The 16,111-nt window shown below is 36.4% G+C and overlaps 1 protein-coding gene and 1 long non-coding RNA gene across 3 annotated transcripts in view; one reads left to right on the forward strand and one right to left on the reverse strand.

Moving 5' to 3' along the window:
- ARHGAP10 (Rho GTPase activating protein 10) overlaps positions 1-16,111 on the reverse strand; it is a 355,007-nt gene that overhangs the window by 87,897 nt on the left and 250,999 nt on the right. The window lies entirely within an intron of this gene.
- LOC141517804 (uncharacterized) lies at positions 749-10,539 on the forward strand. The gene is made up of 3 exons (XR_012476989.1): positions 749-870; positions 9,785-9,999; positions 10,235-10,539. It is a non-coding gene; the product is annotated as an uncharacterized LOC141517804 (long non-coding RNA).

A 16,111-nucleotide genomic window follows, 5' to 3' on the forward strand; every position in this document is an offset into this window, starting at 1 on the left:
TACAACCTATTCAAGGCTTAGATGGCTTTAAAAGGAACATTTTTTGCCCCAAAACTCAGGTTATCCCTGAGAATCATTCAGAAAGGGCCTTACTTTTTTGTCAAGAGATCCATCAATTTATATATTAAATTGAGTCAGTCTAGATTCGATGAACAAGCTATAACTGTATACCATGGCTGTTCTACCCCCTCCCCCTACATTTTCTCAAGCTGTCTGTAAATCACCTTGAGGTTATCAGACTTTTCCTTCTTACCTCTTACTGCCAACCATTTATCAACTTCTTCCAAATTCATCTCTATGATCACCATCCTAGTAAAGTTCCTGTTAACACTTAGAATATTGCAATATCTCTTCCCTCCTTAGAGGTCTTCCCAATTCCAATCTCTCCTTTGGTGCACTAACCTTCAAAATGTTGTTAAATTGATCTTTCTTGTTCCTTAGGAAAGACTGGATATAATTAGTTCAACTCAGCCTTTACAGTATTCTTCTTCTTACAGATGAAGAAACTGAGGGCCAGGATAGCCAAGGTCACTTAAATAGTAGCAATGAGTAGTGATATTTGAATTCAAGTCATCTGATGCCAAAGATGGTATTTTTTTCCATGGCACTCCATTACCTCCAGGTTAGATGATCACTTGGAGCAACTAGGGAAGATTCCTGTTCAGTATGGATTACCCTAAACTGTTACTATGATACTATGGAATCTAATCCAACACAGTGCTTAGCACATAGCAGAAACTTAATAAATGGTTCTGACTGCCATAGGGACTGTTTACCACCCACATCAAACAGTCAGCCAAGATTTATGCTACCTCCCATACCTACAGCTTCAACTACCAAGGCATCTAAGAACTAGAAGGGAAGAATGAGGTAGGACAAAGAGAGATTGGGTGGTTATCTTAGTCAAGTCTTCCCCCTTTAGAAAGTAAACTTCTTGAGGGAAGGAAAATCTTTCTGCATGCATAGAACAATGTGACCTTCAAAAATACATGATTGTATCATCAGGGATTTGAGAAGCAGGGTCAGAAGTAAAGGGGTGATGGCATCTATGATCTATGTATGTCATATAATGCTATACATTCTGTCTCTTTGGTCTGTCTCAGTCTCCTAGATTATTAACTCCACTTCAGAGGACCCATACATTATCTATAATTTGTATCTTCTCCTGTTGTTTGTTTTACATACCTTAATTTCATTATCTCTGGGCCTTCTGCCTCTAACCATCATCAAAACAGAAACATTCCAAATAGAGTTGCCAAAATACTTATCTCCCATGTTGTTCTAAAGAGGAGAGAAGGAAGGAAACTTTCCAAAAGTTTTACAGATATGTGAGAATCTGATCCCAGATCATGGGTCTTGGTGGCCAAAGTTCTTTACATTACACCACACTGCCACCTAGATACTAATAACCAAACGACAACACTAAAGATTAGGTTCCTCTGTGGGACTCCACGAAGACTGCAATGTTTAATTGCTAAAAACAGTAGCTAGAATTTATATGACACTTCAAATTCTGCCTACTGTTTTACATAGATTATTGTATTTTATCCTCACAACAAGCCTTAGGAGGGAGGAGCTATTACCATCTCCATCTAACAGACAAGGAAACTGAGGCAAAAAAGTTTAAGTGACTTGGTCAGGATGTGAACCCAAACATTTCTAACACCAAATCTAAAGTTCTAACCACTATACCACTTAACTGCTACATGTATAAAAAGCTAATTAAATCTAACAAAGGAGAAATATGGGGAGTATAAAAGAAAAGGGGGAAGTTACCGGGCAAAAAGAATAAATTTAGAGAAAGAGCAGTGAGAAGATGAGAGCAGGGGGGTGGTATTTTGAAGGCTTTCATCTAAAAGAGGGTTAGTTTCCAAAAAAAAAAGTTTCCATTTGGGTTCCATGTCAGAAGTGAACCATCTGAGGGAGAAATGTGAGCCAAAAAGAGCACAAGGAAAGTGGTCATTTGAGACAATCAGCCTTGGAGGATTTCCCCTACCCTATTATTAACCAGTGGATAGAAAAAAGCTTTTGATTATTTCTTCTCTTACACACTGAATACCAACAAAATGAGTGACATTAGTCATCAACAGGCAGGCTCTTCCATCTTATAGGATGAGGGAATTTCTAAAAGAGGAAGGAAAAGGGAAAAAAGGAGGAAGAAAGAATGATATTGAATATTTATTCATAAAAGACAATTCTGATTTTCTAAGCAATCTATTGAGATTCACTGATTTTTCATAAAGGAGATTCAAATGTTATATTGATTCTGAGAAGCAAACTAAGGGGAAGTGGAAGATGGCACTACCAGGAGAGAGAAAAGTCTTGAGACTGCTTTATAAATAAGCAATCCATTTCTCCATCTTTGTGCCTCCATCTAGAATGCCCATTTATGAGTAATCTCACCCTTCAGAGGTCTCCTTGAGATGATCCCAGGATGGAAAGAACAAATCAAAGATGTACAAAAAGAGCAAATTCAAAGACACATATTCTCCAAAACCCTAATGACTAAATTGCTTCAAATTTAGTTTTTCAAATGTTCCAAACTTTTTTTACAAATTTTTTAATTATGTAATTACCACAATAGTGATTTTTTAAATGACAGTAAAAGAGAATGACCCCACATTTAAGAAAATTGGAGCATCATTTCAAATTTAACAAGATGAATGTCTCTGCTTGCTATAGGGAATTTTATCCAGAAAAAAAGTTCTTGATTCAAGCTCCCAGGACCTTTGACCTTTGCTTTTCTTTGAAAAATTTCAGGACTATGAGTACTGGGTACTGCATACTGCAGAACTTTTCAATATGTTAGTTGGTTTTGCTGACTTTTCTTTTTTCCCTTTTTATTCTTTGTTATAAAGAATGACTTTCTCGGACAAAGACTGAGAAGGACGTTTTGTAAAATGTAAGTGATGATAAAAAAATAAATTTGATAAAAATATTTTTTTAAGAAAAGACAAATGTGCCATTCAAAACACATAGAAAAAGGAAGGCATTCTATATTCTACAAAGGGATGCAAAATTGTTATTCATTACATGCCCCCTACAGCAAGTACATTATTTTCAGAATGGCCTTATACTGATAAATAAGTTGCAATTCATAGAACTATTAATTCTTTCAATATCAACTGAGTCCTCTGTAAAATATGCATAGTATATTTCAATTGATTTTAAGAAACTAGAGTAAACATTTTCTTCTTTTAATTAAAAAGTTACATAGATGTACCTTTGTTTTATGACTTGTTGATTTCCTAGTATTGAAATTTATTTCATGAAGATTTGGTCAAAGAATTTGGAAGGAATTACAGAGGTCACCTAACCCAAGCTTACACATAAGGCAAAGCCAGTCTGGTTTTATAACTTCCCTGACCTCTGCTCTGCTCAAATAGCTCTGGAAACTGGAAGTCAGTCCAGTCAAGAGTTAAAATAGTTATAAATTTCTTTCTTACATTGAGATAATGTTTCCCTATAAGTTCTAACTATTCACTCTCATTCTGCCCTCTGTCATAATAAAGAAGTCTGTTCTCTCTTCCACATAATAAGAACACCTCTTGATGTTTACCTATATAAGGCTTTTCTTCTGAGGATTCAAATCCCTATTACAAGACAAGTTTATCTGAACACACTGTTGAAGGAGGGAGGCCACAGGAAACTATCACATCATTTTATACAACAGAAAACTGAAGAATTTGATGGGAGAGAGTGACTGGAAGGCACCTAGTCCTATTCTCCTAGAATCCCATTTTCTGTAAAGCTCTCAAAGCCTCAGCTGAACAGAAGATTCCAAACTACCTTTCTTTCACATCTCCTAACCTGCTTTGGGAGAAATGGAACATGGATAATTTAACTATTCAACCAAAATCTATTAAGCACCTACAATATTAAAAGTCACAATAGCGCCTTCTATTTTCATGTGGTCTCTGACACATATGTCCCTAAGGGGTGTTACTAAACATCTCAGACTCTCAGCCAGGGGTATCAAACACCACAATACTGCCTTAAAAATTGTCAAATCAAATTAAAATGTAGATGGGAAACATTTGACAAAATGAATAAAATTATAATAAAACATAGATAATGTGGTTTTCTAAATCAATGTGTGCTGGCAGGGATCTTTACATATTGTTTAGAAGCTCTAGGCAATTTTTTAAAACTATAGATCACAGAAAAGATGATGACCTGCAAGTAAAGAGTCTTCTCTTCTGAGAGTTCTCTATGCCAGTGAAATCACAGAGACTGTGTTAAGTACCTATTACTATCTAAGGAGAAGCAAGTAACTATGGTGCCTTATCAATCCTTAAAACAAAAGCAGGCTACTCTTCATCTACTCTGTTTATCTGATTTTCAATGAGAAGAGAGATAACTGATAGCAGACAGAGAAAGTGAGAGGAGAGAAGGAGAGAGAGAGTAAGGGAGGGGGAAAAGCAGGGAGAGAGAGGAAGACAGGGACAAAAAGGAAAAGAAGAAAGAGAGGAGAGAGAAAGAAAGAAAGAAAAAAAAAGGAGGAGCATTTAATTAAAAGGTTCTTGATTGACTCATTTCTAACCCTAATGTCAAATAGTTGAAAGGGCATCAAAGCTGGAATAAGGTTACAATAATCCCTAACCACAAGGAGGATGACAGAAGCATAGAATTTTGGGGTCAGCAGTTAACTTCGAAGGCCACCTAGACTGACATTCCACATAAGACAAGAATCCCTTCCACAGCACCCCAGAGAGCACATCCAATCTCTGCTTAAATACCTCTAGCAATAGAAGCTCATTACCTAACAAAACAGATACTTCATTACTAGTCTAATTATTAGAAAGTATAACTTCCATTCATTGACCTAGTTCTGCTCTCTGAAAGGAAACTATAGCTAGCATTTATATTGTGTTTTATGGTTTGCAAAGTCTGTGCCATTGACTTTCAAACAGTTGGGTGACTGAAATTACAGTTTTACTGCAAAATATGATGTTTGTAGATTTCTTTTTCTTTTCTATCAACAAAACTTCCTTTTGCTACAGCTACTGCAATTATAAATGGGAGTTTGTGCCAGGTGAATGAACTGTCCAAATCTGAGACCTTCTCAGGTTTCTGGGCGGAGGCTGGAGCCAAAAGAAGTGTGACATCCCTATAAAGAAATATGAGCTCTTCATGTCCCAGACAAGTGTGACACAAGGGTCACATAGATGCCAAGTATCCAAATATACACATCCTCCTCCCATTACTGAAGAATGCAAAAGGAAATAAAGTGAGAAAGGGATATATGTCTTCAAATCCAAGATAAGGATGATCATTGAGGTATAGAATTTCTGGACCTGTCAAGGGTGTCCCTTACCTGAATAAGAATCTTCCCTCAAACATTCTGGTTTAAATATCTTTCATGAAAATGAGATGAGGTTGAATTGGATGATCTCTAAGTTCTTCCAGTTCCAAATCCTATGATCCTTTAGGGAACTTACTACTGCTTTGGAGGCAACTCAGTACATTTTTGGATAGCTCTGCTGGATGAGTTTTCCCTTTTACAGATGATTCCATGAGGAAGGGGATTATACTTCTATTGCTTGCCCCACAGAAGACAATGATGAGATGAAATAATCAAGTGTTTCTCTTAATATCTGAAAGATTTTTTTCCAGTGGAATATAGGACCCCTACAAGCAGGAACTGTTACATTTTTGTCTTTAGATCTACCATCCTAGCACATTGCCTTGAATACAGTAGATATTGGTAACTGTTTTATGTTTTGTTTTTGTTTTTTAATTGAGTTTTCCCATCTTGTCCAGGTTATAAGTACAGCAGATACTCACTCACTAATCAATCCCAATCATGATTTTTAAAAAATAACATGTTATTTTCTCCAATAACATGCTAAACCAGTTTTTAACATTTTCTAAAGTATTGAGGTCCGGGGCGGTTAGGTGGCACAGTGAATAGAGCACTGGCCCTGGAGTCAGGAGTACCTGGGTTCAAATCTGGCCTCAGACACTTAATAATTACCTAGCTGTGTGGCCTTGGGCAAGCCACTTAACTGCCTTGGAAAACCTAAAAAAATAAAGTATTGAGGTCCAATGGTAAGTAATATAATATAGATTATCCATGTGAAATCATGTAAAATAGTTTCATGCTAGTCATTTTGGGAAGGAAGGAAGGAAGGAAGGAAGGAAGGAAGGAAGGAAGGAAGGAAGGAAGGAAGGAAGGAAGGAAGGAAGGAAGGAAGGAAGGAAGGAAGGAAAAAAATAGTGGACTTCAATCTGTATTCAGACATGGATAACTTTTTCATCATGAGTACTTTGAAATTGCCCTGGATCATTGAAATGTTGAGATTAGCTAAGTCATTCTTCATCACATAATATTTCTATTTCAGTGTATAATGCTTTCCTGGTTTTTAACTTCGCATTAGTTCATGTAAGTCTTTCCAGGTTTTTCTAAAATCATCCTGCATGTCATTTCTTATAGTATAATAATATTCTATCACAAACAAACACCACAACTAATGGGAATTCCTTCGATTTCAAATTCTTTACTATAAAAAGAGCAGTTATAAATATTTCTGTATAAGTAGATCCTTTTCCCTTTAAAAAAAATATATCAGGAATATAAACCCAGTTTATACTGTTAGAATATTGGGATAGAAAGCAATAAGATTTGTCATATTAGCCAATCCAATAAGTGTGAAGCAGTATCTAAGAGTTGTTTTCATTTGCATTTAGCTAAACAATAGTGATTTAGAGCATTTTTCATATGACTACAGATAACTTCAATTTCTTTGTCTGAAACTGCCTGTTCATATCTTTTGACCATCTATAAATTAGGGAATGACTTGTATTCTTTTAAATTGGACTCAGTTCTCTATATATTTGCAAAATGAAGCCTTTGTCAGAAATACATTGTGTAAGTTTCTTTTTCATTTTTATGCTTTCCTTCTAATTTTGGTTGCATTGTTTTTGTTTGTATAAAAACTTCTTAATTTCATTCATTCAAAATTATATATTTTATATTTATTATATCTTGTTTGGTTCTAATTTCTTCCCTTATCCATGGATCTGACAGGTAAACTATTCCATTCTCTTCCAATCTGCTTATTGGTATCACCCTTTTTGTCTAAATCATGTACCAATTTTGACCTTATCTTAGCATTTTTATAGTATAAAATATTAATCTATACCTAGTCTCCTGCAATAATGGTTTCCAGTTTTCCCAGTATTTTTTGTAAAAAAAATGAGACTTTTGTCCCAAAATCCTGCATCTTTGAGTTTATCATATACTAGATTACTATGATCATTTGTCATAATATATTATATATCTAATCTATTCCACTGATCCACCACTCTATTTCTTAGCATTAGAATACTTTATTACTGCTTTACAGTTTGAAATCTGGCACTCTCAGACCCCCTTCTTTTACATTTTTCATTGATTCTCTTGTTATTCTTGTCCTTTCTTCCACATGATATTTATTATGATTTTTTCTTACTATATAAAATAATAATAACTTTGGTAAATAAAATAATAATAATTTTGGTAGTCTGATTGTTATGGCACTGACAAAGTAGATTCATTTATATAAAACTGTTATTTTATTATATTGGCTCAGTCTACCCATAAACAATTATTAATTTCCATTGGTTTAGATCTGACTTTATTTCTGTGAAAAATATTTTGCAGTTATATTCATACAGTTCCTGCAACACCAATACTGATTAACCTGCTCTGGGTCACCTTTTCTTAGGCAGCTACTTCTGGAGGCTTACCATATAGGTAATTCAGTGCAGACACTCAATAAGATACGACCCCACTGTAACTCAGACCTCCAGACCTCAAGAGATCTACCAGCCTCAGCCTCTCTAGCAGCAGAGACCACTAGCATATACCCCTAAGATCATCATGCCCAGTGATAACTGTTTTTAATTGATGTCAACATAGAAGTCATTTAGCCAATTTCTGCCTAAAACAAAAGACCACAAATTTAGAACTGGTAGAAAAGACACTTCAGAGGTCATCTAGTAGGACACCTTGATTTCATAGATAAGGAAAATGAGATTCAGATGTTAAATTACTTGCAAAATTAAATTATAAGGTCAAATAAGTAGTATGCAGCAGAAGTAGGATTTAAATTCAAGTTCTCTCACTCTGGGCTCTTTTCATTATATTTTGCTCTTTTAGGAATATTCTCTACAAAAGTCTTAACAAACAATCAAATGTCCAAATTCCTCCTAAAGATCTCCAGCAATATAATTTACTCACCACCACACTAAGGCAATCTATTCCTAATAATACTGAATAATAATAATTAGCATTTATATAGTGCCTTGAGATTTGCAAAGGACTTTACAAATATTATCTCATTTGATTCTCACAACAACCCTGGGAGGTAAGACCTATCATTTCCCCCATTTCACAGATGATGAAATTGAGGTGTCTGAGGGTTTCTTGACTTGTCCAAGACATACAGTTAGGAAGAACAGTCTGAGGCAAGATTTGAACTCAGGTTTTCCTGACTCCAGATCCAGTATTCTATCCACTGTCTTTAATTCTTCTTTGGAACAGCTCTAAAATTTAATAACTCTTCTTAAAGTAGATTCTAAATCTGTCCACCTTCAATCCATTTTTGGAAGACTGCCTGAATATCCTCCATTAAGATTTCTCTTCTCCAGGAACATATCCCTTCATCTGAAAAAAAGAGGATTTCTGGTTTGGTTAAAAAAAAAAAAAGCAGAACTTATATTTTTATGTAGAAATAAAGGAGATGACACTGTTCCTCATCATTCTACTCTTTAAAAGGATTTGAAATGTTTTTTGATTTCTAAGTGCTCCTAGCCTAGCTTTTTAGAAGCCCCAGAAAACATAAGGGTTTACAAAGGAGAACATGACTGGAAAAGAAGATTACAGAGGGAGACCAAAAGAACCATCTTTCCTGCAAATTCTTGGTGGGGGGAATAGCTGGGCATTTGTTGAAATACTGGCTATGGAGCAGTGACTTCTATATTGAACAGTCGCTCACTACTCAGACATAAAGCTTCCTGAATTTTTTTTTAAGAGATTTATTTTCCCACATCTGAAAATCGACAGTGTTGTTGCTTGGCAACCTAGTGCCTGCTTCACAGTATCAAGGAGAATTCAGACTAGTCTATTTGACAATTCCTCTCTATTCTCTTCTATTTAAAAAAAAAGATTTTTGAAAGCACTAAGTTGCTGATTCCTGATGGAAAGGAACTTGTCCAGGAATGAAATCTCATGTGAAAATGATAGCTCTGGCTCTTGTCGCTGGGGCCCTGTGCCCAGGGATCTTCTAATGTTTGGAGTGATGGATTTTGACTGAACCCTCCATACATTCTCACTCAGAATTCCTGGTGATGCATTATCCCAAATAGACCTGGCCTCTCCTAGGGCTATCACATGCTGCTGAGAAACAGGCATAAGCAATTTTTGGCATGTTCTAGGCAATCAGATTTTTCCCTCACATTCATCACGGTTGGGCAGAACATAGTCCCATTTAGTTTTCCAAAGGTTAATGAGTGGCAAGCCATTCCAAGTTGTTAAGCCCTCTCCAGGTAAGCATGATTTAATATTCTCAGGCTTGTGTGGCTGAAAACATAGATACTTTCCCACCTTCTCTACCAAAAGAGGAGGAGGTACAACTGTAGCAAAGAGGCATCTGCTGAAAAAAGAGTATACAATAAAGCTGGATGTCTGGGTTATAAACACCCTTCCTATTAAGAAAAACTTTGATTAAGCTGCCAAGAAACTCTCCCAGAAGAAGGTAAGCCCTTTGAGGGTTTTCTTCCCTTTGTCTTTGTATTTCAGAGTTGAGGATACAGAAGGCTCCTAATTAATGCTTCTGGAACTGAATGACCTGATTATTCCAATAGGTATGCAGAGAAAATTAAGTAGAACCAGAACAACTCACCTAATAACTATAGGAAAACACGAGAGACACCAGAATCCTGATCACTAAAATGACCAATGGTGACTTCAGAAGCTGAACAGTGAAAGCATGAATTTTGCTTCTTTTCAGAGAGGTAATAAAATATGAGTAGATGTGTAAAAATAAGGCATACATCATCAGATTCAGCCAGTGTGTCATTTGGCTTGCTTAACTGAATGTCCTTGCCACAAAAGAGGGTTCTTAGTTTTGGAGGGGGTAGTTACCAGGAAATGACAGCAATGTTTATTTTCAATTTAATTATTTTTCAATTAACCAAAATCTATTTTCTCTCTCTCTCCTACCTCCCCTTCTCACTAAAAAAAAAAAAGACAAAGAAAATCCTTATAATAAATATGCAAAGTCAAGCAAAACAAATTCGCACATTGGCTGTGTGCAAAAAACATCCATCTCCTTCTGCACCCTGAGTCAGCAAGGATTGACTCCAGTACCAGCAGAAATCTCCTCCGATTCTGCTCTCCTGGGGCCTTCACTCTGGGGTCTGCCATCTCTCAAGCAAATGATGAGAATGCAGGGTCATGCTGTTAAGACAATATTCTTTAGGCTTAACTATTTCTTTTCAACTTAATAGCAATGTGGGGGTGCTGCTGGAGGGGGGAAGGAGAAGGAGAATGTGTACAATAAAATATCTTTAAAAGAGATTTGATTTTCAAAATCTCATTAATGTGATATAATTTCTTCCTCATAAAGTTTTTGTTTTTATTTTGATAGTATTTTGAAATCGATGTCCTCCTCCTTTCCTCAGCAGCTTTTAAGAGTCCACTATTTCCTTTAATCAACCAATACACTGCTTACTTCAGGAAGCCTTTCCCATCTCCCCTGTTATCAGGGCTCTTTCTTCATCTTTAAATAATCATGTGGGTTTCATTTCCCAAAAGAAGCCCAGAATTGTATGTGTGTATGTAGACATATTTGTGTATGCCTGCATTCTGCAACCTACCATATCCTGTACATAGTAGGTACTAAATAAATGCTTGTCAGATTGGACTCGATATGAAAATAAGATGGGCTGCTTTCATTATCATCTCAGGATTGAGAGATGCACATAAGAGACATAACAACCAAAATTTTCAAAGCTGCTGACTATCACACAAAAATACTGAAACTGCAGGGACAGATGGAGACAAGCAGCCTGGAACATTCATTACCCAAAGTTGAGGTCAATCTATAGCACCACATTTTGAATACTGTATCTAAAAATCCAATTAAAATATTTAAATACCTAACAATCTGACCATGAAAATAGCACCCCCTAAAAAAGGAAAAGGAGGGAGGGGGGAGGAGGAAGGGAGGGGGGTTGGAAGAGAAGGATGAAGGGAGGGAAGCTTCAAGAAAGGGAAGAAGGAAGATAGAGGGGAAGAAGAAACAGAGGGAAGGAGGGGAGAAGGAAGGAAGACCCTTCCATTTACCCATAATACTCAGAGAATAAAATCTTCTGATTAACTGAAACCACATGTGAGAGGTATCCATTTTAAATATTTTAGATCATAAATAGTAATAGTAATAATAATAATAAGGATAATTATAATTTTTATAGCACTTTAAGGTTTGCAAAGGGATATTTTTGGATGTTATTTCATTGGATGCTTGCACATTACACCTATAAAAAAGAGTTATTATGGATCATGGGATCACAAATTGAGAGACAATTCCAGAGGTCATCTTGCCTACATACTCATTTTATAGCTAAGAAAACTTTGGCTTAAGGTGGCTAAATGACTTGTCCCAAGTCACATAGGGAGCAAAGATTTAAATGTCTCTTCTTTGACTGCCAAACCAGTGTTCTTCCCACTGGATTACACTGGAGAAGATAGCAGGAGAGAAACTGATTTGTCCTTGAACTCACTGCTAGTAAGTATCAGAATCTGAATTCAAGTTCTCCCGACTCCCAGTCCAACACTTCAGCCGCACCACCATACAAACACTGAACTTCTCAACAACAATGACCACAATATCCCTCTTCCATTATTCAGTAAGAAACCTTAGGATCATCACTAGTGAACAGTGATGTGAACTTCAACTCTCACTAAAGATTTAAAAAAGGAGAAGAAAGGGCTGACCCGCCAACTCAGTGACAGTGCAGGCTTTGGAATCAGAAGACCTGAGTTTAGATCACATTTCTATCATACTGTGTGTTTGACTTTGGGCAAATTGCTTCCCTTCTCTGGTGACAAATTTCCCCATCTGTTAAAAACTGGGATTGAAATAAATGATCTCAAAGATCTCTTCCAAATTTAAATCTGTCATTAAACTCTCCAGTAGATGCTTCTCTACAAGGTTGCAAAGAAGTAAGTAGTAGGGGCAGCTAGGCAGCAGAATGGATAGAGCACCGACCCTGGGGTCAGGAGGACCTGAGTTCAAATCCAACTTCAGACACTTAATAATTAGTTAGCTATATGATCCTGGCCAAGTCACTTAACTCCATCCCCTTGCCAAAAAAAAAGTAAGCAGAACTAAGAGAAGGATGTATACAATTATTATAAAAAGGGAAATAACACTCAACAGTGACAACTCAAAGTAACCTTGGTGCACAGAACAGACAATGAAACGTACCTTCTCCTTTCAATAAAGAGGTAGGGCACCATGGGAGTGGAGAGTCACATCCACTTTGCAACATGGTCATTTTGTGGATCCATTTGAATCTGATTTTGTTACTAGCAAATGGTGCTAGTATATTAGGAATAGAGTATATTAGGAAATAACCATGGTAAAAAAGAAAAAAGGAATTATTTGTTAGTGTTATAAAGTCATTTTAGTGGGTCCAACTCTGTGACTCTTGGTTTGTTATTTTTGTTTTGGCTGAAGTGGTTTGTCATTTCCTCCTCCTGCTCATTTTACAGATGAGGAAAATGAGGCAAACAGAGTTAAAAGACTTGCTCAGGGGGCAGCTAGGTGGTGCAGTGGATAAAGCACTGATCCTGGAGTCAGGAGGACCTGAATTCAAATTTGGCCTCAGACACTTAATAATCACCTAGTTGTGTGACCTTGGGCAAGTCACTTAACCTCATTGCCTTAAAATAAATTAAAAAATAGTTTTAAAAAAGAGAGACATTTGCTCAGGGTCACATAGCTTATAAGTGTCTGGGTTTGAATTTGAACTCAGATCTTTCTGACTCCAGGCCTGGCGCTAAACACACTGTGCCACCTATCTGTCCTCAATCAATATAACTCAAAATAAATGGAAAAATTTAAGTCCCTGATAAGAGTTTACCTTTGTCATTTGTCTCTGTGGAGTGTAAGGAGAAATCCAGCTGTGATAAAAATGACAAGAATTGACATTACATAGCATTTTAAAGCCTGTGAAGAACTTACTATGAACTATCTCATTTGATCATCACAAAAACCTAGTAACGTAGGTCCCATATGTATCAGTTATCATTTTGATTTTATAGTGATAGCCTTATAGAGGTTAAATCACATGTCCACAGTCACACAATTAGTAAAGTTGGTGACAAGATTTGAATTCAGGTCTTCCTGATTCCAAGTCCAGCCCCCTGGCCAGTGAATTCCGGATAAATGCATTCTCAGTTCATCAGACACCTGATTATGCTGCATAGTCAGGGTGTGCAAGATGTACTTAGCCAAGAAAAGAACTCATGTAAACTTCATGTATTCCATTTCTGGGTAAATCCCTAGGGGTTCAAGGTATTGTTTTCTCCTGGGACACATACAATTTCCTGGTTTGCAAAGGAAAGAAAGACCTCGAAAATGTTTTTGGCGTTCTGATACTTCTTGTAAAACAAGATCTTAATGTGTTATGTATAAATGAAACCAAAACATATGGATTAAGTTTCTTCCAAAGTACATGTGGATTTAATAAAAATGGAAAAGGAGTTAGGGTAAATTGTGCTTTGGATTTTACCAAACCTTAAACATTTGCAAAATAGTTTGAGACTTTTCAAGCTTGAAATTCATCTTGAGTTGCTAGTTTTAATTATATATTTCTTTCAATTACCATCTCTTTCTTCAGTGATTTTCCTAGCTAGAGCTTATATTTTCCATAATTGTTGGAAGGAACAAAAACAAAAGGAAAGAAAGACTTCTTCCTTCTTTCTGCTGTCTCTGTCTCTTTCTCCCTTCCTTTCTCTTCTCATCTTTGTCCCTGCATGCCTCTGACCTCTTTCTCAGCTCTCAGGTCACTCTTCTTATTTAGGATTTGAGTGGGTGGGAGTTCCCTCTCCATTTTATTTTTACCATTTCTTCTTGATATATTTTTCCACAAATATTATTTTTTATTTTCTTTGAACAGTTTATACAAAGAACCCCATTGTTTCTCTTTCTCTCTCTCTCTCTCTCTCTCTCTCTCTCTCTCTCTCTCTCTCTCTTTAACCAGTCTAAGGCACCTTAAACTTTTATTATAAATCAGCATACAAGGAAACTCATGACTCATGTCACCGAGGTCATAAGAAATGTTCTTGTACAATGCCCAAAACTTACCACTGTCAGAGTAAACTGTCTTCTCTCAATAGAATTCCCAGAGTTAATGTGTAGTTAAAAAAAGAAACAATTGAGAACAGGAGGTGGAAGAAGGAAAGAAAGAGGCAACAAATAAAAAAAAGAAAGGGAAAGAATTAAGACCCATGAAAAAAACACTTCTTTTTCCCTTAAGGAAAAACATACTAAGACAACTGAGACCAGAAAGGGATGATTATGGCCTTCAGGGTGAAATTGTTACTCTCGATTCTCAGCCCCAAGCAAGCATTGGTTCTGATTAATTTTATTTAACTTTTGATTTTTATATTCATATTCATTTTCCTATATTTTTAATCATCTGCCCATCCCTTATACTATCCCTTTTAACAAAGAATGTTAAGTAAAACCTACAAAGTTGACCGCATCATCGCAGATTCAGAAGTTAAATGAATTTTTGAAGTCAACTAATGCAACCCATGGCAACAAAATAATACCTCTATATCACAACTGGTCAAATGGTCACCTTCTGCTCAAAGACCTCTAATGAAGAAGGCAAGAAAAGGAAGGAGAGCCACAACTACCTCATTCTACTGATCCACTCCATTGCTAGATGCTTCTAACAGCAAATTTTTGCTTATCTCAAACATCAGTCAATCTCTTTGAAATTTCTTCTCAAGGTTCCTCTGGGACAAAAATGATTAAGGCCAACCCCTCTTCCTTATAGCAGCTCCTGAAGATATCAGGCTATGGAGTACTTCCAAGTCTATGATCCACAGTAGCTCTCTATCAGTTCCGACAAATTTAGCATTCTTTTGAGTATTTAAATTTACAACACTCCACTTGTTTTTTTTCTCCTAACACCCATTGTTCTTTTAAGTGCTACAGCACTTAAGAGATGAGTAATATAAAGTTCTCTGTTTAGCTTTTGGACTATGAGGTAGCCTACTGGAATGTACTATGGTTATTTGATTCTTCACTGCCATTTGGAAACACTTGTAAGATTTCTCAGTAAGGTAAAGGTGGTACCTACTTCCTAACTGGAAATCCTGAATTTCTCTTCCAAGGTTCAAAATAGAAAAAAGAAAAAGAAAGGAAGGGAAGGGAATGAGGAAGAAAAGGAAGAAGGAAGGGAGGAAGGAAGAAAGGAAGAAAGGGGTAAAGGGAGAGAGAAAGACAAAGAAACAAAAAGAGAAAAAAAAGAGAAATGAAGGAAGGAAAGAAGCAGAGGAAGGTAGGAAGAAAGAGTGTTACATCAAGTTGTGAAACTTTTATCCAAGGATAAGCCCCAGAATCACTATTTTTCATAAATATATTACATTAAAGTTACTTAATTGGGATTTAATCGAATGATAGCTAAGCTACTGTACCTACATCTCAAAGCCTGTAGCCTAATTATTTCCCTTTCTACAAATGAATAGCAGCTATCATCCACCAGAGCTGTCTCTACAGCTTCATATGCACTAACAAGGTTTAATGACAGTTTGACAGCACCATAAAGGGATGCAAAGATTCATGACTAGTTGTGGAGTAAAATCTCCTAGGCTGATCACCAAGCTATTTTTACAATTGGGCTTAAAGATATCCAAAGCCCTTCTATAGCCACTACAATTTCACAGTACAGATTTTCATCCCCACTTTTTCCTATGAGAATTAAGAATACACATAACGAAGTGCTGATCTGGAAAATGGTGCATATGGTCCCCACTCAGACAGTGACTGAGACTACAGGATACAATAGAATCTACTAGGACCGTTCCATTACTTCTTTAAAGCTG

The sequence above is a fragment of the Macrotis lagotis genome, chromosome 3 (genome assembly GCF_037893015.1).
Source record: "Macrotis lagotis isolate mMagLag1 chromosome 3, bilby.v1.9.chrom.fasta, whole genome shotgun sequence".
Classification (NCBI taxonomy): domain Eukaryota; kingdom Metazoa; phylum Chordata; class Mammalia; order Peramelemorphia; family Peramelidae; genus Macrotis; species Macrotis lagotis.